General features: G+C 42.8%; 1 protein-coding gene across 5 annotated transcripts in view; it reads left to right on the top strand.

The window, feature by feature from the left end:
* Nucleotides 1-850: 850 nt before the first annotated feature.
* ARHGAP35 (Rho GTPase activating protein 35) overlaps nucleotides 851-27169 on the top strand; it is a 104897-nt gene continuing 78578 nt past the window's right edge. For 2 of the 5 annotated variants that reach the window (XR_003998051.1, XR_003998052.1), the window contains exon 1: nucleotides 851-947. The gene's annotated coding sequence lies outside the window, so the exon portion shown is untranslated. Of the gene's footprint in view, nucleotides 948-26531; nucleotides 26549-27169 lie in introns of those variants that run through there. The other 3 variants (XM_030544330.1, XM_030544332.1, XM_030544331.1) reach the window with 3 other exon arrangements.

The following is a 27169-nucleotide window of genomic DNA, read 5'->3' as shown; positions in this document are numbered from 1 at the left end:
GTTGTCTCTTTTCTAAGTTGAAGAGTCCCAGGCTTTTCAATCTCTTCTCATATGGTTGCTGTTCCATACCCCGCCCCCCAGTAATTTTTGTTGTCCTCTGCAGCTTTTTTGAATTCTAATATATCTTTTTTTGAGAGGGGCAGGCAGGAGTCCCGGCGTGGGCGTACCATGGCTTTATACCCTGCCATTATGCTATTTTCTCTTTCTCCATCTAGCCCTTTCCTAATGGTTCCTAACATCCCGTTAGGTTTTTGGCCTGCGGCTGCACAGTGAGCCGAGAACTATCCCCGGTGACCCCACGATCTGTCTTGAGTGGTTACAGCTAGTTCACAGCCCATCACTTGGCAGGTAGAGCTGGAACGATGTTCTCCGTGGGGCCCAAGCACGTGGGGTGTGCGGAGCTGGGAGGCGCGCCTGGGTGTGGGCAGACACGGAGTGGGGGGAGCACGCGTGGGTGTGCGGGGGGGTGGGGATCGGCGTGGGGCCAGGGTGGGGGAGTCACGGGCAGCGGGGATAGGCGTGGGGTGCGGTCACGCATGGGCTAGGGGGGTGTCCGTGGGGTGCCGGTGGGGGGGTCACGCGTGGGGCTGGAGGAGGGGTGTGGCCGCGCGTGGTGCAGCCCGCTCAGACCCGGCGGCCCCGGCTGCCCGCGCGCGCGCCCCCGCCCCGTGCTCCCGCGTGTCGCGCGCACGCCGGCGCGCGCTCTCCCGCCCCGCGCTGCCGGAGCCCGCGGCCCCGCCCCCCGCCGCGCGCGCGCTCGCTCGCTCGCTCCCGCGGCCCTCGGCGGCGGAGTCTGAGGGGAGGAGGAAGGAGCCGCGGCAGCCGCCGCCATTACAGGCCGAGCCCGCCCCGAGAGGGATCGCCCCCCCCGCCGCCCGGGAGAAACATGGCGGCGCCGCCGCCTCCTCCCCCTCCCGGAATCCCGGGCCGGACCCGCCGCCGCCAGGGTGAGTATCGCCCCCCCCCGCCCGGCCGGCCGGGCCCCTCCCCCTGCGCCGCCGGGAACAATGGGGCCGGGCCCCACCCCCTGCCGCGGCCTGAGGGGGGAGCCGCCCCCCACCCCGGCATGTGGGGGGAGCGACCCCCCTTTCCTGCCATGGGGGAGGGGGAAGGATGAAGGGGGAGCCACCCCCCACCCTGGCATATGGGGGGGAGGGGGAATGACCCCCTGCCACTGTGGCTTGGGGGGGTAGAGAACAGAGAATGGCCCCCCCATCCCCTCTGACATGGGGGAGGGGAAGAGTGGGGAGTGACCCCTTCTCCCTGCCTAGGGGAGAGGGGGTGGAGGATGGGAAGAATGACCTGCCCTCCTTTCCAGCCCCTGGGGCCTGAGTGGGTGGAGTGGGGGCAGTGGAGCATGCCTCTCCCTGTCTCTCAGGCCCTGGGAGGTGGGGGTGGGTGGGTGTTTCCCCCACCCTTCTGGTCATGGGGGCAGGGGGATGATGAATTGCCTGCCTTGCCCCTCCACCTGGATGCCATGTGGCAGGGGGTGAGGAGCAGCCTCCTTCAGCCCCTGCTTACATAGTGGGGAACTGTGCCCTCTTTTTCGGACCCTGTGACCAGGTACCATGAAGCAGCCTCCTGTCCCTCATTGTGGCCCTTGGGGAGGGTTAAATGTGAGAGCCACCTAGTGCCAGGGAACATTGGTCCTCTCACTTCCTTCTAGGTGGCTGTTGCGTCAGTCCCCACCCTCCTGCTAAGGTTTTTTTCCCATTCTTTTTCTCCTGTGTCAACGGATAGCCCCCTCTCTTGTGCCAGGGGGAGGATGAGGAAGTGTATGGTTGCTGCCAGGGAATATTGTTCACTGTTCCTGGGGTTTTTTCCTAACACCCTTTACCCCCCTCCTCCCATGTCCTAGTGTGGTCTGCTCCACCCTCAGTGCCAGGAGATTTCAAGATATGTCCCCCTCCTTAGTCCTCAGGCACAGTGCTGCAGATTTTAGGCCTCGCCCTCTCTATCCTCTTTGCTTTGTACTTGCTAGGGGAGGGGTCCAGAGTAAATTTACCTGCTCTTTCGATTATAAATAATTTCTCTGAGCTGGGGAGGTGGGGGAGAGAAGACCCCTTGTCCCCGCAGAAAGAGAGGTGATTTTCCTCCCTTGGCTCCCAGTATCCCCATGCCAATAGAGAACTCTGATTTCCCAGTCGCTGGAAACTCTCAGTTTTGTTACTGGTACTGTAGAGATTCCCTCCTCTCTGGTTTGCCATCACTGCCCCCCTCCTGTTCATATGTCTCTCTTCACCAGTTCGTGGGAGAGCTTGGCCACCTCCCAGCTTCACCTCACAAATTAAATTCTTTGGTGGGTTAGCATATGCAGTTGAATGACAAATGATGGGCACCAGTTTATCATACCTTCTGCCCACCATCTCCTATAGAACAAGGGGTCTATCCAGTCCGAGGGCAATATTTGAGGATCAGGGGGTCCCAGTTGTCTCAGGGAGCTTGTAGCATGCACAGTTAATTGGGATGCATCAGGCACTGGCTGGTAAAGTGGGGCAGTTGTCCCAAAGGGTTTGGAAACTGCAGCTTTAAATGATTCTCCACATTAAAATAGAATAAATTGGCTTTCCTGGACGGTCATCTGTCTTTACCTGTCCGTTCAGTACAGACATATATATCCATTTTAGCACATCCTTTGGGGGGTATCAAGCTGCATATGTTTGTAATAATCCTTCCCATAATCAGTTACTAGGGTCCAGTCCTCCTCACATTGAAGTCAGCTGGAAACTTACTGACTTCTGTGGCAGCAGGATTGGACCATAGCTCTGAGGGAGCAGTTGTGTGAAGGGCTAGCAAGATTACACTGATCAACTTTGTTTTATCGTCTCTTACTTAGATTAGAAATCAAATCCTCTGTGTGTGTGTATCACTGATACACAGTCACTGAGTAAAAACATTGCTATGTGATGTAAATCAAAATAACTTCAGTGATCAGTAGGATAATCATGAGTTTTTAATTGTAAATGGTGTCGAGGAACATTTAGCAAAGGCTGTGAGACAGAAAACACAGTTTCTTTTAGCCAGTTAATTATAATCAGGAAGATAATATGGTCTGCAGTTTCTAAAAGGCCCTGCAAGTTTCATTTGCACTCCAGGGCAGAATTGTGCACTATTTTTGTCCCAGTAATTCAGGTTTATTCTCTTAAAGTGTGACTCTATCAGGTCTGAAAATATTGTGTGTGGCAGTAAATATTTTCTTAGCATGGTGCCATTCACATTCTTACTAGAAGAAAGAAATACACCTCTACCTCAATATAAAGCTGTCCTCCGGAGCCAAAAAATCTTACCATGTTATAGGTGAAACCGTGTTATATTGAACTTGCTTTGATCCACTGGAGTGCACAGCCCCCCTCCCCCAACCCGAAACACTGCTTTATTGCATTATATCCGAATTCATGTTATATCGGGTCGTGTTATATCGGGGCAGAGGTGTATTTATGTATGTTCTTGTGCTTGGTTTACATAATAGAATGAGCAGACAGATTTACTAGGAGCTGATGTTTTTCCCAACTTACTTGAGCTGATAACTGATTTTGTAAAGACTGGGGGATGAGCAGCTTTCCATGCTGTGATCTGACATTGAAGGAAGGAATTCAAAGCAAATGATATATTTATATCTGCTTTTGTTCATGTATTGATGGCTTCAAGAATCTGTGGTGGTAACATTTTCTGTGATAGTTACGTGTGCCTGTTGGTGCAAGGTAGTGTGTTTTCTGCATAGATTTTGCGTTTCTCATCACTGGAATGCCTTTAGCAGAGATCAAGCTGGGTTAGTGAGGACATTCTTATCGAAGGAGTAGATGGTGAGGGTGTGTTCCTAACCATTATTTCTGTGAAAGGAGCTGGGAATTACCTGACCTCTTTGAAAGGCAGCCATGACCATGTTGATAATTTCTGGTTTTCCTGACTTGTAAAGCTGTTCAGTGTCACATTCTGATATAAAGTTACTTTTTATTTTTTCCAGTCTAGCTTGGACCTCACTTTTTAGTACCCAAAGTGCTCAAGTCACAAAGGAGGTGTTGGATAATGAAGAGGGTGGCAGTTAATGTGCAATACTGAATGTAAAGTTCTTGATTTTAATCAGTGTTTTGGTTGCACAGTTCTTGTTTGCATTGAACAGGTGAAATAAAGCACAAACGTGCCCTGTTTCATTTTTTTGCAGTTATTCAAATGGAAATTAATTCATATTTTGACTACACATTTTTAAAGAAGACTTAACTTTTCATGCTGAGTCATTGTTGACCCAGTGCTCCAATAGCAAAGATCTGATTGAATGGCTTGAATTACTGCAATTTGTTTCTATATCAATATTTCTGAAAGTGCAGAGCCCTCCTTACTTTTTAATGATTATATTCATAATGTTCATTCTGGAGTTTTGCAGGGTTATTATGGAAGAGATCTTTTAGTTTTCACTTGTTCTTCTGTAAATTTAACAGCTTTCTGTTTCTTGATTATGGAGGGTGGTGGGATTATTGCAACGTTAAAGTATTCTCTTGAGCTGTGTATTAACTGAATTATTGCTTAAAATATTGTGCTCTTCCCATTCTGTTTTCTCCACATGCTACCTTTTGATTCTTTTTCTCTAAATTCTCAAGAAATGTTAAAACTACAACTGGCCCTGTTTACCCTAGGATTTTAAAATGTGTTATCTATCACATTTTGAAAACATGGCTTTTTCCTCAGGTATGTCTGGCCTTGGAGACTGCATTTGTAGTGTTGGGTGCACTCCTTTGTAGGAGCTTGTAGTATTAGTCTTTTTCTGAGTGGAATGGACAGTGTCTCTCCAGGGAGGAAGGCATGGGGAGCTGAGTACAAGGGGAGATAATTTTTGGCAGCCAGAAGACAACAAACACGTTGGACTTCTGGTTGTCTGAGCACCAAGTTGAACTGCATTTTGAATACGTGGCTACTATCCCAAAACACAAGTTGCCGTATTGATGCAATCTCTGTTTGGACTCTTCTGCGAAGTGACTATAGTGTATTCAGCAAGCATCAGGTCTCTGTGTAATGAAGAGACTGAAGGTCCTGTCATATGCTCATATCCTGCATTCTGAAAGGCCTAAATATTTTCCTGCTACGGTTGGTGGCTGGTTTACATATTATAAATTTTCTGAATAGGCTGTAGTAATGTTTTTAATTTAAGACCTTCCAAAATCTTTTTCTTTAGATAAGCAGTAAACATCTCTAAATATTTGACACTGTTCCTTTAAATATGAAGGATTATTTCTCCCTTTGGGAAAACTGCAATCATTTTACAGCATCAGATTTACAGAGATACACTGTACAATCCACAACATACACCATATCCTGTGTTATGTACTTTGAAAATTAGTCTAACTGATGTATAAATTGACCATGACCAAAGCAATACGTTTCTTTGTTGCATATTAAAGCAGCATGTTGGAATTGTATTGATTTTTAAATATAGTTGCAATGGACCTCTGAGGAAACCTTTAAAATCCCAGTTTTTCCTTCTCCATGGAAGGTCAATGATGGACAGTTTCATAATCTATTGCAGCCTCTGCATGTACTGACACATGGCAGCTGTGTGAGCGAGTGATCACACTTCACAGGAATAAAACAAGAGAAAAATCATTACCATTAATTGCCATAGGCAATTAAAAAGACCTTTTTTGGTAATAAATTGTTTACAAATGAAAGTGGATAATATGTTACATATGAGATTATTAGACTTCTGACAATGATTCCTAAATCTGGATTTTTAGACAAATAGGGGCTTTTATATCTAAATAGTGATTTTATGGGGGATAGAATATCTAAATGGACTAGTGATAATTGGCATTTTAATCTGGCCAGATAGAGCTTGGAGTGAATGCTTGCTTAGATTGTAGGTGGACTGCTGGCTGATGCTGCTATTGTGATGTAATTTTTAATGGCCTGGATTCATTGATTTATTTCTTTAGCCTGCTGACTGATGTGAGATTCAAGCACTGATTAGTCAGTAAAAGAATGCAAATGAACCCATTTCATAAATGTTTAAAAAAAAAATCTTCTGAGAGGACTAGCTGTGGGCCTGTGAAATTGGCATTTGCCCAGTAAACAGTCATGGAATACAAATGCTGGGAAGATGATGGTTTTAGCTCCAGTGGCCAGTGAACTTGAGGGCTGCATGACTGAGGTTAGTGTCTTTGTCTTGTTTATGCCCAGATCAGTTTGCAGTGTGACATGGTGATGTTTACCTTTTTCATTTGTAATAGTTTGGAATTTTATACAACACTGTCATCTGGGTTCTAGTTTAAAGTCTTGCTTCTAGTGGCATATGATACTGGAATGTGGAAAATGTTGTAGTAAATATGCTTACAGAACAGTATACATTATTACTTATGCTTTGATACTTGTGTTTCTGTTTTTCTCTGTCCTGATTTCTTTGTTTAATTATTTTCTGCTGATCTGGATTATCCAAATTTTTAGTTTTGTTTTTTGAGTCCATTGGAAGTTGTTGAAAATAAACTAAAATCTGATTTTTTTATTTTTATTTTTTTGCCTACCACAATCCTAAGTGCTTGTTATCAAATAGATGGTTCACATGTAATGTCCTTGGTTTTGCTATCACAGTTGCTTTTTTTATTCCCTGAGGTGCAGTGTGTGGCAATATGTGCCTATGGATTTGCATGCAAGTTTAAGACCATTATTATCAAATGGCCTTACTCTGATATTGTGGTGAAGTACTCTTTTTAACCATTTGGGGTCATCCACATTCTTGAAGAAACCGTCATGATTCTTCATTTCCCCTTTTATTGCTGCTGTCTCTTGGCCCTGCATCTCAGCTTCCATCTTTCTGCAGATGGCTGCGCAGGACCCCTCCACCCCCACCCCAGGGAATCCATCAGTGCTGCTCAGTTGGCTGAAGGGGTCACAGTTTAGCAATGCTTTGCATATTCCTTTCTCTCCTCTCCCAGGGGCAGTCTGCTGCCTCTGAAGTGCTTCCAGTGTTTCTCTCTCACATAGCAGTGCAAAGCTGTTTTATTAGCTCTCCGAGCCAGCCGTACTTATTTCTGACCATTACTTGTTGCTTTTTTGCTGCTACCCTCCTATACTTGATGACAAATTTTCCAAGAGTTTTTTTTAGTTTAATATCCTTTTGAATCCTCATCTGATTAGGATGAAATTTTAATATCAATTTTGCCTGTCAAATATTGAGTACATTGGCAGTTCATGGTAGTTGTAATGTGCCTTAATTTTAGTTATTTGTTAAAGGGTGTGGAGAAATGTGGTGACAGGAGATTGGAAGGAGTAAGGCTGTAATGGAACGGTTCATTGAAGATCCAACACCCTGGAATATTGCTCTTTCTTGAAGTTGCTAGATCTACTTTTTATTCTCACTTTACTGCTTTTTTGGGGGTGTGGGTGTTGGGGAGGGGGGTAGTGTTACTTTTCTATTTGCAAAGAAAAGCCCTGCCTTCACATTCCTCTACAGTGGTGGGCTCTGACCACAGCCTGACATTTCACTCTTGATTATTAGAGAATTTTTCTCTTTCCTAGTGAATGTATTTGATGGGCACCATGCATTCAGTAACTTATCCCTTGGATCCTTGCTCTGTTAAACTCGTTAAAGATTTTCACATTTAATTGGTACCTGGTACTCATATTCTTCTTCTTTTATCTTGCCTTTCAAATGGTTGTTATACTTTTAAAGAAATTTTCCTTGCTGTCTGGCATTTCTAATTTTAGGACAGTGTTACCCAGGCTTTTCTTAGCTAATCAGTCACTGGTCCATTTATCTCAATTCCTTTGATGTCCAGTGTGATTTTAGAGCGGGCCTATAGTAGTGAAGCTGCACTGGTCCACAGAGTTAGTGCTCTTATGTGGCTGTGGTTTCAGGGTAGGCTGTAGTAATGAAGCTGCGTTCCTCCTCTCTGCTAATGCTCTTACATGCAAGGATAACAGGGCTGTATCTATAAGGATATTTCAGAAGCCTTTGATATGCTGCTTTGACTGTGACACTATGGCAGCTTGCCTTGAATCCTGTGTGCTGGTTGCTGGGGACGCATCACTATGGTTCTAATATATAGGGGATAACAGGCAGTCTGGTAGCAGAGTAGGATGAAGCTGCTGTGGCCCTCATAATCTTGTTAAAAATAACAGAGTATTGTTTGAATTAAACAGTATGTCGCGATACAGGGGAAACTTATAACTACTCACTACCCAAGTATCAGGAAAACCAGTAAGTTGACTACCAAAAGTTGTTGCTTGTCAGTATATACTAGACTTTTGAGCTATGAACCTGGGATCTGCTCTGCCTTGTTTTATTTCTAACAATATTTTCAATATATTTTGGTTTTAATTGTCCTCTTACAGATAACTGATGAGGCCTTCTGCATTCTCTTTCACTTTATTTTTATGTATTATTCTGTAGCCGTTGTGTGTGTTTCAGTTTACATGTTGCTGTGCATTTAGTTCAAAATTTTGGTTCTACTAATAGTATGCCTGTTTTCCTGTTTTCATCAGACATGCATAGAAATGTGAAAATTGCTCATTTCCAGGACAGTGGTCATGCTATTAGTTCTGGAAATACCTCTTCCTATTGACTTTGTAGACAGTAACATTTTGGTGTCTTGGTCTCTTACAAGATTCCTGTCTTCAGTAAGCCTCCTTCCCACTTTGTATCTGAGTGTACCTCTGCCTTGGAAGCAGAGCTAGAATATATTGTCCTCTGAAGCTGTGACCCAGACACATGCACTGGTGTATCTTTCATTATTGATTATCAGGTCTAAAATTTGGAATGATACAGTTCTGTTCCACATATTTCTGGATGTATATTTGAACGAAAATAGCTTATTTCAGGACTTGCTTTGCCATGCTGACCCATTAACCGGTGTCTTCAGACTTTCTTTGCTAGAGCGGAGAAACAGGTCTCTCGGGTCCCTGATTATCCTTCTGCCATGAGATGCACAGAATAGTTACAGCTGCTAGTTAATTTTTATCATCTATCCCAGGAGTGATCTGAAACTCTTACTCTAGTCCAGTGGTTCTCAATCTTGTTCCGCCGCTTGTGCAGGGAAAGCCTCTGGCAGGCTGGGCCCCATTTGTGTACCTGCCACGTCTGCAGGTTCGGCTGGTTGCGGCTCCCAGTGGCCGTGGTTTGCTGCTCCAGGCCAATGGGAGCTGCTGGAAGCGACGGCCAGTACGTCCCTTGGCCTGCGCCACTTCCAGCAGCTCCCATTGGCCTGGAGCAGCGAACCTCGAGCCGCGATCGACCGAACCCACGGACACAGCAGGTACACAAACCGACCCGGCTCGCCAGGGGCTTGCCCTGCACAAGCAGAGGAACAAGTTTGGGAACCACTGCTCTAGTCCCAGGTAGAGAGGGAGAATGTGCTTTTTTCTGCTATAGGGCATGTGTGATGACAGACTTCCGAAGTCAATGGAAATACTCCCATTCACTTCAACAGGAGTGGGATCAGGCCCTAAGCTGTTAACTCACAGAGCCTAATTCTGCTCCCTGTACACAGCGCTTTTGTTAGAATCCAGGGCAGTTCCACTTGCAGAGGAATTGCAGAATAGGATAGGACCTGCAATAATTTGCTAAATGTAATGCTTTTTCTTTCAAGGTGAGAGAGAGAGCTGTCACTTAAGGAGATAGTGTACCTGTGGGTGGATGGCCAGATCAGATGCTGGGGACGCCAGGTGATCTTCATGGTGACACCTTCCCCACAATTTCCCATAGCAGAACAGTAATACTTATGCTTTCATCTGGGCACTGACACACACTCCTTTTGAATATTAAAAGAGAAATAACCTGGATAACCCTAGATATTACAGTGGAAAAAAGGAACCAGATATATCAAAATCTGTACCTCTTCGTTTGATTATTTTATTTGTCTATTATATTTTTGAGCAAATATTAGATTATTGAATGCTTTAGGACAAATTAGATTGTCAGCTTGCTACTACTGAATCTCTAATGTTAGTGTCGTAGAAGTATAAACGTCGTGGTAAACAGTAGATGTTTCAATAGTTTTTTCAATAGATGTTAAAGTATTTATCTGTTAAATTAATATTAGAGTAATGCAAGTAGTATCCTGTAGGTATTCTGGTCTCACTTTGCTTTAAAAGATGCTAGCTTTTAGGTCCCACAAAAACAGTCACAACAAGATAACTTAATACGAAGAGAGCCTGCAGATGCTAATAAATTAAAAGTATTTGTTAAATTAACCTCTTTCCCTCTCTCCCTTTTGGACTTCTGGGTGTATAACTGTAAACAGAATATATTCTGATAGGCAGTAGTGTCCAGTGACGAACTCATGTTCCAGATAACTTCCCTGTCTACCCAGATGCTAAACTGGAGTTGAGGACATCAGTCAACTGGTATAAAGAAATTATCTGCTTCTATGTACATAGCTTGTTGGTGTCAGATTTGAAATGCCTGCACTTCTTGGAGGCATAGTTTTGAATTTCACTGGGGTAACTTAGCCATATTAAGTTCCATTCAGCTTCCCGTGTGTGTGTGTGAGAAACCTGAACAACTAAGGTCCCATCAGTACTAGTGGACGTTAAAGATACGATTGCACTTTTTTTGTAAGAGATGTGGTTGCCTCTGACTCTTCTCCCTCCACTTCCAAATGTTGCTTTGTGTTGTGTGCACCAACTGGCTGCTGCTCTACATCACAAGGTAGCTGTTTCAGTGCTATTCATATTTTTTTTTAAAGCACTTTGGGTGGGATCTGTCAGGTTGAAAGGTGCCGTGGAGAGGCGTCTCAAACATTTAGAGTGGCATATATTTTAAGAGTATGTTTTCCTTCTCATTCACAGTCAAGCAGACCACTTCCCTTATGATTCAGGGTCACTTATGACCTCTGTAGAAAATGCAACAATTGTTTACATAAAATAATTTAGAAAAGTGATTAATGCATTTTTAGTCTTTTTAGTGAGATTTAGAATTCGAAATGAGGAAGAGAGGACAACACCAGCTGACAGCCAACTTTTCAGGGGCCACCAATGGTCATTGTACCATACTTCGAAAACCTGTGCACTGTGGAATAATGTAGTATGGCTGTAGATGTGTTTTAAAGGCCAGTATACTACGTAGGTTCCAAAGTCTCTTTGCAGGTTCTACTGAACTTTGATTTACTTTCTAATATTCCCAAAACCTCACCCAAGATTTTATTGAATTTTTCTTGATGTCCTCACAGATATGAACTACAGATCACATGCTCATTTTAAGCTCTAAGTTCATATCTCTCATGGTGGCAGTGGAAAAAACCGTCAATGGTGGACAGGTACATGGAGTTACTGAAATTATCCTTCTATTTTGGACAGTGTAATCTCTGGTGGCTTGGCAGGCTGTTTAATTTTGTTTTCTTGATCTTTATGTGGAATTGATATGTTCGGGTAAGTTTTCCTCTAGACCTTGATTGGAGCAGAATTACACACACATTAAAGCAGCTCAGTGATGTACAAGGCAAAATACATCTTCTACTAATAAATTTCTGTATTTCACTACTAAGTGTTTCCAAGCCCTAAGAGCAGCTTTATTAGAAGTAAAGTTTGTCTATCCTGTTAAGTTTTAAGTAAGGATTCTTTTCTTGTGTATTGATCTGTGAGAATTTCAGTGACCAACAAAAACAGCATTCTAGATGTGTAGCAAATGGTGGTTAGATGTTGAAAGTGACAGGTATGGTTATGGAGACTTCACACTTACTGGTTGAAAATATGGAATGTGCAAAGTCAACCTTTGCTTCCATTTGAAATAAGTGTTTCTACTTTTGTTTGAGCACTGTGAACAAACTGTAATCCCAATGATTTGTATAAATTATCAGTAGGCGAGTTGAGAGAAAGGGGATTCTCTCTCACCTTCAGTGTTGAATTCCTGGATTTATTCAGCCCCCAAGATGGGGCAGGGACTGTAGAAGTCCTACAAGGAAACCTGTGAACATCCATGCTTAGGATGGTTACCCTGATTTTGGCTGTATGCCGATGTGCTGTGTACTGTTCAGAGCATGGTGGGAATTCCATCTGCTTACCATCCAAGACTTCATCGCTCATGTACAACCAGAGGCCTTTTTTGGCCACGTGCACTCTAGAAAGTCAAATTCTGCTGTCTTTGACTGGTAGAGATCTGGAGTTACTCATAACTTTGGTGATGTTACTCTGATTTACATTGGACAGAATTTTGTCCTATCAGTTTGGGACCCCCATTGTATTTTCTCCTCTAAAATAAGTTTGAATTTACATAAACTAAATAGAAGATAGAAGGAACTGAATGATTTCAAGCATTTGAAAAGTAGTTGAAACACATCATAAACCTATATCTAAGTTTTGTGGATAGTTCATAGTGTGATGTGAGATGGGGGCAGGGTTAAAAGCTGTTTGTTCATAAACCATAGAGTTCTAGTAACATCCCCCCACCTCTGGAGGGAGATATATTTACAATCTTAACACTCAGATTTTTTCATTTGGGAATTCTTTACATAGAAATTTTGTCTGATGTTAAAGTGAGGTGTTAAAAAGGCCATCCCATGAAGTAACACTTTTGTTTACACTGTGTGATGAGTATTGTCACTCTTCTTCCTTATAATTTAAGGTGAATCTGGCTAGATAAATGTATCCCTGTAAGAGATGAAGTAAGGTCTTTTCATGTAGCTGGTATAATTTGAAGTTTAATTTCTACAGTGAATTTCTGTAAAACGATTAACTGGCACTGAGAGGACAGAAAGAATGGCTTTGAGGGAAAGTGGGGATGACAAGATTCAGAAACATCAGAGCAGAGCTGAACATAAGTTTTGCTGTACAGTGGTTTGATTAAGAGTCCATAAGCCAGTCTGGAAGTCACAACTCGGATTGGTAAGGCTAACAACTGGTATAATGGGACTTTCTACCTTATTTTACAAGCACCTATCTCTGGATCTTCGACGCTGAAGCATAGTAACATTAGCCTGTAAACTAATTTCAAGCTGCCACTTTTCAGTTTTTGTTTTGGAAGACCATTTTCATAAAACCTCTCATTTAAATAGATACTGTGATTAAAGTTGAGCTAAATGAGCACATAGATTGAGGTGAAAAATGGGTGGTAATCCCATTAATCTTTAATTTTCTACTGCCGCATGTTCCCTTCCCTTAAAACCTACATCTACCTCTAACATAAGCCATATCTCCACTGGGACTGAAACTTAGTTAGCTATGTTTAACTCAGGTCCAGCTAAATTGGTATTTAACACAGTATGACTGGCCAGCATGGATGAGGCTAAATTATTAGTATGACACTGTTTTCTTTTTTAAAAAATATGATTCTAATGCAATTTGTCCTCATCCTTGCTGACTCATGAAAGCATATTAGGAAATAGTTTGTTGAATTTTGCTTTAAATTAGAGTCATCGGTAGGAATTTTAAATCCAGTTTGAGGGAATATAGATGGTGGAAAAGTCGTTACGCTTAAACCAAATTAAAGAGTTTAAAATGCTTTTCTACATTTTTGGTGAAATAGCAATACCAGAAGAGGGATACCACCCTCATAGTGGCGAACTTCATGCTTAATCCTGAGAAGTTACCGGTTGGTTTGTGTTCTGAATCATTAGGTTTGAAATCCTGTATGCATTTTTATAACACCTCGTGCCTGTATGATACTCTAGTCACCCCAACCCAGGGTAAACGATCTGGAGGTGAAATAGCCATTTTATTCCCTTCATCATTCAAATGCAGGTACAACTCACTTGAATCAAAATCCTTGGAGTAATTCACTTATTCTGTGAGTCCAAGAAGCAAGACTAATTTGAGCTTTCTGCTAGTCTGTAAACCTCCAGACACCAATGGCTTCCAAGAGGAGCAGATACGGTGATGAGATTCACAAGATTCATTGTCCTGAGAGACTTCAGCGTCACTATGACACTTCCTCTGATATGATTAGCCCCAAAACTCCAGTCTGAGCACAGCACCCTAGGTGTTTCTAAGGTACTTCTTTAAATCCCACCTGTGGTTGGCCATAGTCTGGATGGGATTCTCAGGTTGCATGTGGACGTAAGAAATGCAGTAGTAATTGTGTGTTGGTGGTCAGACCACTTTCTCCTCTATGTAGAAATAAACTCTCACTATTGCAGTGAAATAAGAAATTACTACAACTGTCTTTCCCTGAAAACATTCGGCTCCCCCAGTTTCAAAAACTTTCTTATGGAAAAAGAAACTTAGTGAGACAGCACAACTCCTTCCTTGCTACTTTTATAGACTTTAGCACTGAAGCCCCTTTCTCACTCCACTGCCCACACGTATTGTCAGGGTTCTCAGGTGGCAAAGTAGGCAGGAAGAAAACTTGTGCATCAATGTCAGAAAACATAGTCAGATGTAGACATGAGACACAGGATTTCAAGAAGTCTATGTTGTTGTTGCAAAGGAAACAAAGAGCTCGCATCTCATCTGCTTTTGAAGCAGTAAAATCATGTTCTGCGGAGCCTTGCTGGATGAAAAATTGCTTTGTAAACTCACGCTGCCACCACTCTTACCCTGGAATGTGTCATCTGCCTTTGCGAGGAATTATATTGTTTCCCAGAGGAGATCACTCGTGGGGTGGGCAAGAAGTAAAAGCCAAAAGCAGGCCCAGAAATACAAGAATTTGACCCATTCACATGAATTAGGCATGGAATAATTACAGCCACAATGTGTGACTCTGAGCCCTGCCTTTTCTGGATGGTAAAGCTAAAACATGTAGCTGTCTGACCAGTATTAAAGAAAACATTGCTTAGTGCAAAAGTCTTTGCAGACTACCGTCAGAGGCTGCCATCTCTTTTCTAACCAAGATAAATAAGAAGCTAGTACCAAAGAGTTTCCAGTGACACCTGTTAGCTGTCAGTGTCCTGGATAACTGTCAGGCTTCAGGGTAGGTCACTGTAATGAGAAAGCTTTTGTTTTGGTGAATGACTGCTTTCGATTCATAGCCAGGTGAAGTCCATTCATATTCCTCCTGCTGGGACACTATTCTTTTTAATATTACTGTTCACCACCTGATACTACTTGATATATCTGTCCTGTCTCCCAAGATGCTGCAGGGATGAGTAGAAATGTTGAATGCCTCAAATTAGTCCTTTCACACCAAACGTGGGTGGTTGTGTGTGTTTTTTTGACAGAACCTTCAGAACCCCACAAGGCTCAATCCTCTAACCCAGATCATTCAACATCTGTGTAAAGCTGAGAGTTGGTGAAATAACTTAGGCTGAAGTGCCAGTAGTTTCACATCAAAACTAGTCTCTGCATCTTTTTTTCAAATAGTCCCATCTCCCAGACTTGTGAATGACTAGCCAAAATCTTTTCAGGGTGAAGAGCAGCTTATTAAAGCTGATCCCTGCCAGATAGATGATGCTGGTAGGAAAAGGGAGTCACTTTGAAGAACTTGCCTCATAACATCCCCCACTATAGATGCCTTCCAATTGAGGGTATGTCAACACTGCAGAGAAAAAACAATGGCAAAGAGTCTGTGCTCTCATCTGACTCGAGCTTGCAGTGTGGATGTTCCTGCTGGAGCTAGGGGTTAGAGACACTCGCCGGGTTTGAGGGTCTGGGCTCCAGCCGGAGCGATAATGTCTACATTGCTTTTTTTGGCCCTGTAGTGCAAGTCCAAATTAGTTGATATGGTCTCTGAAACTTTCTACTGCAGGATAGTGGGTTTCAATGTAGACCTACCCTAAGTCACTTCATATCCATGGGATCATTTTGGATTCCCGAATGTAACCAAATGGCCAAATAGTCATAGAAGCAAAAAATTCCCATTTCCATTCCTGTTTGCTTAGAAGGTTGCTCATCATTCTATCAGACATCAAGCTGGCCTGTGCTCCATGTGTTTGTAATACTCAACCCTGGAGGTTATACAGATGATCATAATGGTCCCTTCTGACCTTAAAGTCTATGAGTCTATGAACTCATATCTAGAAATGAAGCTGTGTACTCTTAGAGCTTTTTAAAAATGAGTACAAGACACAGTAGCCCTCCTATTGTAATGTGTTCACAATTTTCTGTAAACTCATCATCAAGCCCTTCATGGGATTGTCCCAAGCTATTTATGAGATCTCTTCTCCCTTCACAAGAACACCCACAAGAATGACATGCCACTGCAGTAATGAAATTGTCAGCCAGTAGCAAGAGGCTTGAGGGTATGGGAGACAGAATTTTCACAGGGGCATTACCTGTGCTATGGAGCTCTTGCAAGTGATAAGAATGACCACAGAACCAGCCACTCAGACATACACCTCTCCCCCGATATAACGCAACCCGATATAACAAGAATTCGGATATAGCACGGTAAAGCAGTGCTCTGGAAGTGGGCGGGGAGGCAGGCGGCTGCGCACTCCAGTGGATCAAAGCAAGTTCAATATAACGCGGTTTCACCTGTAACATGGTAAGATTTTTTGGCTCCTGAGGACAGTGTTATATCAAGGTAGATGTGTAATGGCAAAATTCATGTCTTCAGTTAAGCTTTCCCTCAGTTTTCTCATACATGTGCACATAGCACACTTATTCATGTAAACAAGCAAAAAAAACTCCAAACGAAATCTATAAACCAATCAAGCTACTTTTGTTTGCAGTTTCCGTACTTAGCTCTTTGGGAGGTTTTTAGGTGCCACAGAGATGTGGACAATGCGTTGTTAATAACTGACTGTTTTGCATACAATATAAATGCCCAAAGCTTTTGTGAATCCTGCTATACTCTTGGTCCATGTCTTGTGGCCTGGGATTAATGACTGTTTGTTTTTTTTTTTAAATCCTTTTCAGTTTCAGATTTGATACGTTATAACTCTGTTTGGTATCTCCTTGTTCTAGTTTTAGGAGGGTAAATGGAGTGTGTGATAAGCCTGTTAACCATTCGTTATTTTTTAAGAAGTGCTAAGATAACATTTTCAAAAGCATCAAAGCTCTATGAGAGCTAAGCAGGATTTAAGCTCCCCAGTGAATGTCACTTTTGAAAATGGGACAAAGTCAGGCACTTAAAAAAAAGTTACCCCTGATCTTTATACTTTTTGGCTGCAGAAGTCTTTCTCTTCTGCTAATCACTTTTTGTGATCGCTCTCTGGACCTGTTCAGTTTCTGCTGAATTCTTTTTGGAACAGGTGACCATAACTGAACACAGTATACTAGCCAAGGGAGTACCATTGATTTATATAATGCTGTTATCTCAAATATTCTCCATTTCTTAACAGAACTTAATGTCTTGTTTGGTTTGTAACCATTGAGACTATATTGTGTCCTATTCCCTTCCTCATCCTGTAGTCTCAAAGAAACCCTGATTCTCTAAGGTGAAATGTAACCCTGATAGCTGAATAGAAACTCCAGAAGTACTTGAGTGTTACTGTGATGGATATGTTAGCAATACCTAGCTTGGAATAAATATAATGTGTGCAAAGGTCTGTCATGCTGTGTAGTTCTTAATGTGGAACGTAAGTGACAATTACAGGTTGGGGGTTGACCTCTGGGAGCTGCACTGACATACTTGTTTTTTGCATTAGTGCAAATCATGCCCTTCTAGTGACATAAGATACTGTTGAAATGAATCTGCTGGCTGGAAGTCTTGTTAGCTTTAGTGGCGTCTACCTTAAATCTGTTGCATCTAGTAGATTGTTTTCTTATAGCCTAAATATTTGTTGCCTGTGCTGATGAAAGCTTCGGAAGATTCTTTTTGTATGAAAGAAAATGTCTCTAGCCACTTGTCAGTTGCTCGGTTCCTGTTCCTGCTAGCAGAGCTGGTAGCAGATCTTTTCTGTAGCTCAGCTATTAAATGTATGGCTGCCGGTTCAGTGGCTAAAAGCTGGTCATTATCTATGTGATTATAGTTGCAGGAGTCTTAAGTAATCATTAGGAACAATAGACTTACCTGTCTCCTTGAGGAACATCTTTGTCCAGTGAACAAACTGGTGGAAGTGGAGCTTCCAGATTGAGAGATACTGCTCAACTAGAGCCTGTTTTTCCCCCCTTCAGAGAGTTTTAATGACCCAGCCAGAGGAGGAGCCCAGTCGCTTGGCTATTGTCCAGGTATTCCACCATCTGAGCTGTGAGATATTACATGGCACTTAGATATCACAGTGATAGGGTCCTTAGAAATGCCTGAGATAGCTAGCTAGTAGCAGAATACCTCAAATTATTTGTTGGTACTGTCACTTCTAAATGTTTAGGGCATGATTCTGCCACTCTTACAGTACCTTACCCTGCAATTAGTCCCATTAGAATCAATGAGACACCTTGCAGTTAAATATTACTCAAAATAAGTAAAAGTGACAGAATGGGCCCTTCATTTTAAGTGTTCAGCTTGCTTGTTAGTGTGTTTTGAAGTAGAAATCAGGGCTTCTGTTATCTGCTGCAAATAACAGGTTGACACAATTTTTTTTTCCAAAAGTCTAGAGTAAAGATTCAGTCTGTTGTGCAACCTGACATTTATTTGGCAGCCACGTAGATACAGACCCTTCAATAACAAGGTCACTTCTGAAGAACATTTAGTGGCTGAAAATTTGGGATGTTCTTGTTTGGTAATGCATGCAGTTTTGCAGCAGCCTTGTTTAAAATGTAATTTTTGGTCTGTAATTGGAAACAAAAGTCGAATTTAGTGTTGCATTAGATTGCAACTCTGGACTTAATGCAGGGATTCTCAAACGGGGTTGGGACCCCTCACGGGGTGGCGAGGTTATTACATGGGCGGTTGCGAGCTGTCAGCCTCCACCCCAAACCCCACTTTGCCTCGAGCATTTATAATGGTGTTAAATATATAAACAAGTGTTTTTGATTTGTAAGCGGGGGGGTGGGGAGGTTGCACTCAGAGGCTTGTTATGTAAAAGGGGTCACCAGAACAATAGTTTGAGAACCACTGACTTAGTATGACTAGAGACGGGAACACAGCAAAGCTTTAGCTATTTGTACATTTTTAGATGCTGCTCATTGGAAGGTGTTTTTTGTTTTTTTGGTTTTTTTGAGTTTTAGAGGGAAGGCTTGATAGTTAAATGTATTTAATACACCTAATGACAAGCAGGAATCCTTGTATCCCTCCCCCACTCATTTTCACAGCTCTGGAATGTGGACAGATGACTTCCGAAGTTCAGGTAATAATTTATAATGGTGCAGCTAGCATGACTTATCAGGATTTAACCTTTAAAAAAAATCCCTCAATATACGAGAATGGAAAATGAGATATGAGGTTTCACTGTTTTCAAAGCAATTATTCAAGGTGACTTAACTGGTTCAAAAGCAGAACCAAGGTGAATTATTCATTCCTTAATGCTCTGTTAATTTTAGGGTTCTTTTTATTTAAAACAATCGCTTTGTTCAAAGGCAGCTAGGTTATAGTTAGATTTTATATCTTTTATACAAATTGAAACAGTATTAACTGAGTAGATGCTGATATTGGTGAAAGCCCCATTGCTTTGGTCAGTAAAAATTACACTGCACAAAGTATTCTAGGTGATAGTCTTGTATGGGCCAGAGAGCGTGGGGCGGACAAGAGTCAACCTAAATGTCTTAACTTTATCTTTTTATTTCTATAATCCACATAACTGCTAAAAAATATAATGAAGGTACTATTCATTGATATCTGATGATGAAATCCATCAGTAGATACTAGGAATTTGAAGGACCCTTCTTAAATTTCAGCTGCGTGTTGCCCCCATAATAGCTTCATTAAGTTTTAAAGTGCAAGTAGTTCAAAACTACACTAACATGTTTAAAGGCCTGGTTTTTGTGTTGTTATTTTCATGTTATTTAGCATGTACACAAGGGTTGAAAGCAACATGACAGGGCTTGGTCGTAGTTGTGCTCAGATATACAACGATAAACTGATGGAATTGCAAGATAGGAAAAGTTGTTTTCTGCACTGGAGTGGGACATTTTTGCCTCCTGGAAGCTGAGGCCACTGTAAAGGAGTATCCCCTGGTCAATAGAAGTATTGTGGCCAGCCACCTCTCTATGAAGGCATTTGTGTTGTATAGGAAATAGCCTTTTACTGTCTTGGTGTGTGGCTGTTGAAAGAGAAATTATATCAGTATAGTCATTTTTAGACTGCTGATGAATTTTGTTCCTTTAGGAATATGGTGGCTTTTGTGCAGAATTGTCTGTGCTTGTGTTTTTACTTGAAATTAGAGTTTACTCTTAATTCTCTTTTGTCACTTTTTCCACTTTTATCTCCTGCAGTCTTTTAATAAAATTGGAACTAGTCAAAATCAGAGTCAGGTTTTGGGTCCAGTAGAGGCTGGGAAGGCTGTGGAGGGAGCATGGCTATGCTTTTGGGAGAAGGAAGTGCCTTCTTTCAATCCATAGCTGTACTGGGCATTGTGGGAATCCAGTACAGCCTAATGCAGACTTTGGGGAGGTGATATTCTGTAAAATGAGCTCCCATAAATTGCAATTGCAGGCTGATCTCCGACTTTGTTTAGTCAAAATCATTGAAAAGTGGTGCGTAAGCTCCAGCACCTAACCTTGCTGACCTAGTAGGACCTTCACTAAGCTGTCATGGGATAAGAGGGAAGGTTCTCTTATGGATTGGTAACTGGTTAAAAGATAGGAAACAAAGGATAGGAATAAATGGTCAGTTTTCAAAATGGAGAGAGTTAAATAGTGGTATCCCCCAGGGTCTGTACTGGGACCAATCCTAGTCAACATATTCATAAATGAACTGGAAAAAGGAGTAAACAGTGATGTGGCAAAATTTGCAAATGGTACAAAACTACTCAAGATAGTTAAGTCCCAGACAGAGTACGAAGAGCTGCAAAAGGCTCTCTCAAAACTGGGTGACTGGGCAACAAAATGGCAGGTGAAATTCAGTGTTGATAAATGCAAAATAATGCACATTGGAAAACATAATCCCAATTATACATATAAAATGATGGGGGTCTAAATTAGCTGTTACCGCTCAAGCAAAGATGGTCAGGGGTGGTGTCCCTACCCTCTGTTTGCCAGAAGCTGTGAATGAGCGACAGGGAATGGATCACTTGATGATTACCTGTTCTGTTCATTCCCTCTGAAGCACATGACATTGGCCATTGTTGGAAGATAGGATACTGGGCTAGATGGACCTTTGGTCTCACCCAGTATGGCCGTTCTTATGCTCTTAAGCTTCAGGCAAGGGTATGACAGATCTTTGGGTGGTAGCACTGGACAGCCGCTATGGATAAGATGATAAATCTTGGTGAGCATACTGCATTCTGTCTGCTGTGGATCATAAGGAACGCTTGCTTTCTGCATGACCTTGCTGGGATGGATGGAGCAGCAGTAAACTGCCTTCAATCATTCCCTTCAGACCAGTACCAAATCACTGTGATGGGCAGATGTTCCTTGTTTTGAAGGGCTGTTGTGTGTGGAGTCCCACAGGATTGGACCTGGGTCGTTGCCCTGCCCCCACGCTTATATTCATTGGGGCCTCTGGGAGATGTGAATGATGGCAAGGGCTCTAATGCACTAATATGCTGGTGACATGCAGCTGTACATCCCCTTTTAGTGGACATACACTGCACTGTTACTGCTTGGCTGCTAGCGGAAGAGGAACAGAGCATCTGGGCGGTGTCCCAGCTGCTAGTCTGAGACTTTCCAGCAGGCAAGAAAAATTTCCCTCTCTTCCTCCTTCAAGAATCTATCAGGGAATACAGATCTGTGACTGACTTGGGAGTGCAGATGAGAGTCAGAAGTTAAGGCCAGAAGGGACCACCAGATCATCTAATCTGACCTGTGGTATAACACGGGCCACCAACACCACCCAACATCTGAAATGAGACCAAAGTATTGGAGTGCTCAGGAGACTTAAACTTCTATGCCACAGGCAGCGAATAGGAGGGACCAAGGCACACCAATATAAAAAACTTTCTGCCTGTGTGTGTGTGGGGGGGATAATGAGCAAGAACTGAGGAAACTGAACAGGGCTGTTGACTGACAAGACTGCCACTTGTGGAGGGGGATTGAGTGGCCCCAGGGAGGGACAGCCATAGGGAGCTAACTGCTTTACTTGGTGGGGGCTGCAGCACTTGTCCTTCAGTTGCTCCTCCCCTACTGTCTTAGCAGGAGCCGCCTGTGGGAAGGAAGCAGGCCCCAGACAGTGATCCCAGCGTGTTGCTGCTTCAGATCATCCAGAAGCACCCCCCCATCGCCCCCCACATGGTGTCCATGGACCACTGTTGAGAAGCAGTTGCCCGATCATGCCTTCAGGCTTGTAGCCAAGTCACCTGTGGGGCAACGACTCCTTTCTGCTTCTCTTGAAATGGATCCCTGCAGGGAGTAATAGAACCCGTGTTATCTGCTGCGTGTTTTGTTTGTGGTGCCCATGTAAACAAGAATGACCCTCACCCTGCCTGCAATCAGAAACCAAGGGGTATTTGTGCAGAAATGGTTGGTTAGTTTTGTTTCTTTAAATTCGTGTTTTACTACATGAGCCCTGTATTTTAATTGTGGCTTCAGGGTAGCATGTGAGGGAAGTTGGTAGTCTTTAATTGGGTAGAAGGCCGGCTATTGAGGTTTTGCAGCTGCTGCTGTCTTCTCCAATATTTCACTGATTTTTTTTTTTACTTTCCCGTATTTAGTCTGGTGTCTGGATTAGAGCCTTAAGTCTTCTTTAACTAATATATTATCTCTAAATGGGTTTTTCTTCATAAAATGAAAACTTAAGAACCTTTTATTCAGGAATGTATGCAGAACGGACAGATTTGTTCCATAAACTGCCAGTGCCATAATGACTTCAGTCCCACACTGCAAGGCTTCAGTTTTCTGCCCTGGGCCTCAGCAAGTCTAAGGCCACGTCCACACTAAAGAGTAAAATCGAAATTAATAAAATAGATTTTATAAAACAGGTTTTATAAAATCGATTTTATGCGTCCACACTAGGGCACAGTACTTCGGTGGTGTGCGTCCATGGTCCCAGGCGACCATCGATTTCCGGAGCGGTGCAGTCTGGGTAGCTCAGTAAAAGAATGGGACCAATAACTTCGATTTCCGTCCACACTAACCTTAAATCGATATAGTAATATCGATTTTAGGGTTACTCCTCTCGTTGAGCAGGAGTACAGAAATCGATTTTAAGACCCCTTAAAATCGATTTTAAGTGCCTTGTAGTGTGGACGGGTACAGCGTTAAATCGATTTAACGCTGTTTAAATCGATTTAACGCTGTAGTGTGGACCAGGCCTAACACTGGCCTTGCTTGGCGGACCCCCTGCTCGTGGTCCCCCTGGAGATGCTGGACCCCTAGTTGAGAACCACTGGTCTAGATGACAAGGTGGCAGAAATGCCAGAAATAACCAGTGCCTTGTCTATGCAAGTTTTCCCACTCTTGCTAGCTTTTGTGGTATTCATGATGACAAATCTTGAGAGGTGAGGGTGTGGTGTGGGATCCATGATTATCTGTTGCATCACCATGTTTTTAGAAAAGTATGTTAATGTGTGCTTTATTGAAGACTGTGTATTTTGAGACAGGGAATCTCTCTTCGTCTACATCTTTGTGCAGCATTTAGCACACCAGTGACTTGATCCTGACAAGGCCTCTGAGCCGCTGTAGTACAAAACATATTAACTTTGAAATCTAGCACAGTGGTGGAGGTTGATTGAGTTTCTCTCTAAAAGCTGGGCACTCTTTTTGTTACATGCACAGAGTCATTCAAAATTAAGGGCCAGATCTTCAGCGAGGGCAGGGGTATTCAAACTTCATTGCACTGTGACCTCCTTCTGACAACAAAATTACGATACGACCTGGGTAGGGGGAGTGGGGCTGGAGCCTGAGCCCCGCTGTTGGGGGAGTGGGAGCCTGAGCCCCGCTGTTGGGGGAGTGGGAGCCTGAGCCTGAGTGGGGGTGGAGCTTGGGCTGCAGCTTCAGCCCTGGGTCCCAGCAAGTATAATGTTGGCTATGGCAAACCCTTTAAAAGGGGTCCTGTTCCACAGTTTGAGAGCCACTGAGCTAGTGTAAATCATTGCAGTCTCCTTGACTTGCATGAAGCTCACAGATTTACATCAGTTGAGAATCTGGCCCTAAAACTTTTAAACCACAATTTAACGTCAATTTTTATAAATACCTTGACTAGACAATTGTAATAAATATGTTTAAATGAGGTTTATTCTGTATTAACTACAGCGGTTGAGAGTTCTGTGAGAAGGTGTATGTTTTCTAACTACATAAAAGGTTAAATATGCCATGAGGAAGTTCAGAGATCAGAAAACTGTGAAACAAATGGACAAAAGCCAGGAGTATTAGTGTTGTCTTTGAATTTCCTGTCTTTTGTAAGTTAGATTCATAACCTTGAGGTTCTTTTAAATGCAGTATATTGTCAATGAAGTTAGTCAATGAGCAGGTTGTTAGGTATTCTTATCCGCTGTGAATAGAACCTGGCTGGTGGGAAGGGCAGTTGTTGCTCTGTTTCTTAGTGACTTTTATGTGCAACATCAGGTGTATTAGATTTATATGGTTTTCATAGCTTTTGTGAAACTGTTTAGTTGTTCATATTGTTAACTCCATGGCTGCTGTAGCAATACACCACCAACATGGTGTGTTTTAGATTAGACAATTGCATACCTTGGGTGTTCTGTGAAGCTGAAGGTTGAATGCCTCCAGACACCCAAGCACATCAGTACCCCCCACTGTATATGCTGGTGGTTCCCGAATTTCAGAATTTTTATAATACAACCCCCAAAAAAGAGAAGATGGGTGTGTGTGTGTGTGAGTTGGCTTTCGATATATCTTTCTGCTGTGAAAGTGAGTTTATAGGGAGAAGGGTTAGAAAAGCCTTTTCTCTATTTTAAGCCTGTTATTTTTTCTCTCTTAAAATTCACTGAACTGAACTATTTGAGTTCCTTCTCCTGACTCCTGTTCCTCATTAGGAACATTTTGTGGCCTAAATACTACCCATAACTTGCTTTCTTGTATAAATCAAAACAAAATAGGGAGTAATGACTAGCTTCCAACTTAGTTTTTATGTCAGAAAAGGAAAGTTGTTCTCTGGCCACTTACTGCCTGCCCTTTAGCTTGGGTCCTGGGGAAGGGAGAAGGGGAAATAGAAACCTGCACTCACCCCCACCCTTCTCTTTACTAGAGGAAATAGTATCACTTGAAAATGGAAAAAGATCAGGGAGGATAAAAATCAGTGATTTAAAAAAAAATCAGTTTTTTATTTAAATTGGATTTTTTGATAAAAGGTTTTTCCTCAAAAAGCATATCTGAAGATGGTTTTAATTAAGATACATTATATAGCTCAAAGATATCTCATCATGGAATAGGGATTATAAATTCTAATTCTATGGCACGCGTGCAGGCAGGCAGCAGCGTGCCATTAAAAATCCTGCCTGGCCCCGCCCGCTCTTCTCTGCCCCTCCCCGCTTCCTCCTCCCCCACGGGGGCAGGGGGCAGAAGCTTGGTCCTGCCTCTTCCCATAGTTTGCTGGATTCCTGCCCCTTCTCCATTCCTCCCTCCCTCCCTTCCGGCTGATGGCCCTTGCGAGGGAGGGAGTCGGGAAGGAGCAGAGTCAGTGTGCTTGCTGCTCCCAGCAGAGGCAGAGAAGAATCGGGGGCAGGGCTTTGGGGAAGGGGGGATGGTGGAATAGAGGCATATCCCCTCCCACCCCTCTACCCTGACCCCCCCTCACATGCCCCCAGCCCTCTTCCCTGACTCTTGCACCCCCCCCATACTCAGCCCACCCCACACCCCATGCACCCCCACAGCCTGACTCCTGCACCCCCCACATCACCCCCCACCCTGAGCACCAAACGGGAGCTCCTGCACCTCCCCTCCCCACACACACTCCCACCTGCACGCCTCGCACCAAATGGGAGCTGCCCAGGTAAGTGCCCCACACCCAAACCTCCTGCCTCAACCCTGAGCCCCCTCCCTCATTCTAGCTCCTGGCCAGATCCTTCACTCCCAGCCCTGTGCTCAGCGCACTCCCACCCTCAGCTCAGTGCAAAGAGAGGAAGAGAATGGGCCAGAATCAGGGAGAGGGTGGGTACCCACTGCATGTGGGCAGGGCCGTGACCCCAGACCGGCAGTGGGCTGAGCAGGTCTGGCAACCGGGATCCCGGCTGGCAGGAGCCGGTGGATGGAACCCCTGAGCGGCAGTGGGCTGAGTGGCTCAGCCCACTGCCGGTCTGGGGTCTTGGCCGCAGGCCTCGCTTAGCCTGCTGCCGGCCTAGGTGAACAGAACCCCAGACCAGCAGTGGATCAACATTTTAATTTAATTTTAAATGGAGCTTCTTAAACATTTTGAAAACCTTGTTTATTTTACAATACAACAATAGTTTAGTTATATAAAATATAGACTTATAGAGAGAGACCTTCTGAATAACATTAAAATGTATTACTGGCACATGAAACCTTAAATTAAAGTGAATAAATGAAGACTTGGCACACTACTTCTGAAAGGTTGCCAACCCCTGTTCTGTAGTATGAGACAATACATTCATGTAATGTTTAAGAAAAGTTTTGGATTCAGAGACTGTTGAAGTGATGATAATCTCACTTTTAACAGCAGTAGCTTCTTCTGCCAGTGTAGAAAGAATATTTTCTTCCTTTGGACTAATTCATTCCAAATTGAGAAATCTTTTGGGACCTGAAAAATCAGGAAAGTTTGTTTTTCTTTTCCAGATTATCAGCAAACAGGAAAATGAAGGTGAGGATGATTGAATTATCTGCAGAAGCCAGTATTTTAAGTTTCTCATAGTTAATTTAAATGATTTTTAAAAAAAATAATTTTAACAAAAACAAACCTGACTTTAAAAAACTTGAACGTTTAACTAAATTAAAAAATTTGTATGCTTGTTTTGTTAAAATATTATGTTTGCTGTTGAAGAAAAAAATCCAGAATACATAATGTTGTTGTTTTAGTTAAATAAAATAGTTTAAATGTCTGTCTGGTGGTGATCTCCTCCTAATACAGCATGGCAAGAAAATCCTCCAAATAACTAAATTAAAAAATTTGTATGCTTGTTTTGTTAAAATATTATGTTTGCTGTTGAAGAAAAAAATCCAGAATACATAATGTTGTTGTTTTAGTTAAATAAAATAGTTTAAATGTCTGTCTGGTGGTGATCTCCTCCTAATACAGCATGGCAAGAAAATCCTCCAAATATTAATGATTAACCGGTTGAATTGGAGATGGTTCACCTCCCAGTGACTTCATAAATATCTGCTTCAGTTACCTTTGGTAAATAAAATAACCAAACAATCATTCATTTACCGATATAGCTATAAAACTAATCTGAAAAGTTTTCAAAATAAATCCCTTTAAAAA

Source organism: Gopherus evgoodei, unplaced genomic scaffold (genome assembly GCF_007399415.2).
Source record: "Gopherus evgoodei ecotype Sinaloan lineage unplaced genomic scaffold, rGopEvg1_v1.p scaffold_34_arrow_ctg1, whole genome shotgun sequence".
In the NCBI taxonomy this organism is placed as follows: Eukaryota; Metazoa; Chordata; order Testudines; family Testudinidae; genus Gopherus; species Gopherus evgoodei.
Note: the sequence above shows the minus strand (reverse complement) of the source record. Positions and strands in the feature narration are given on the sequence as shown.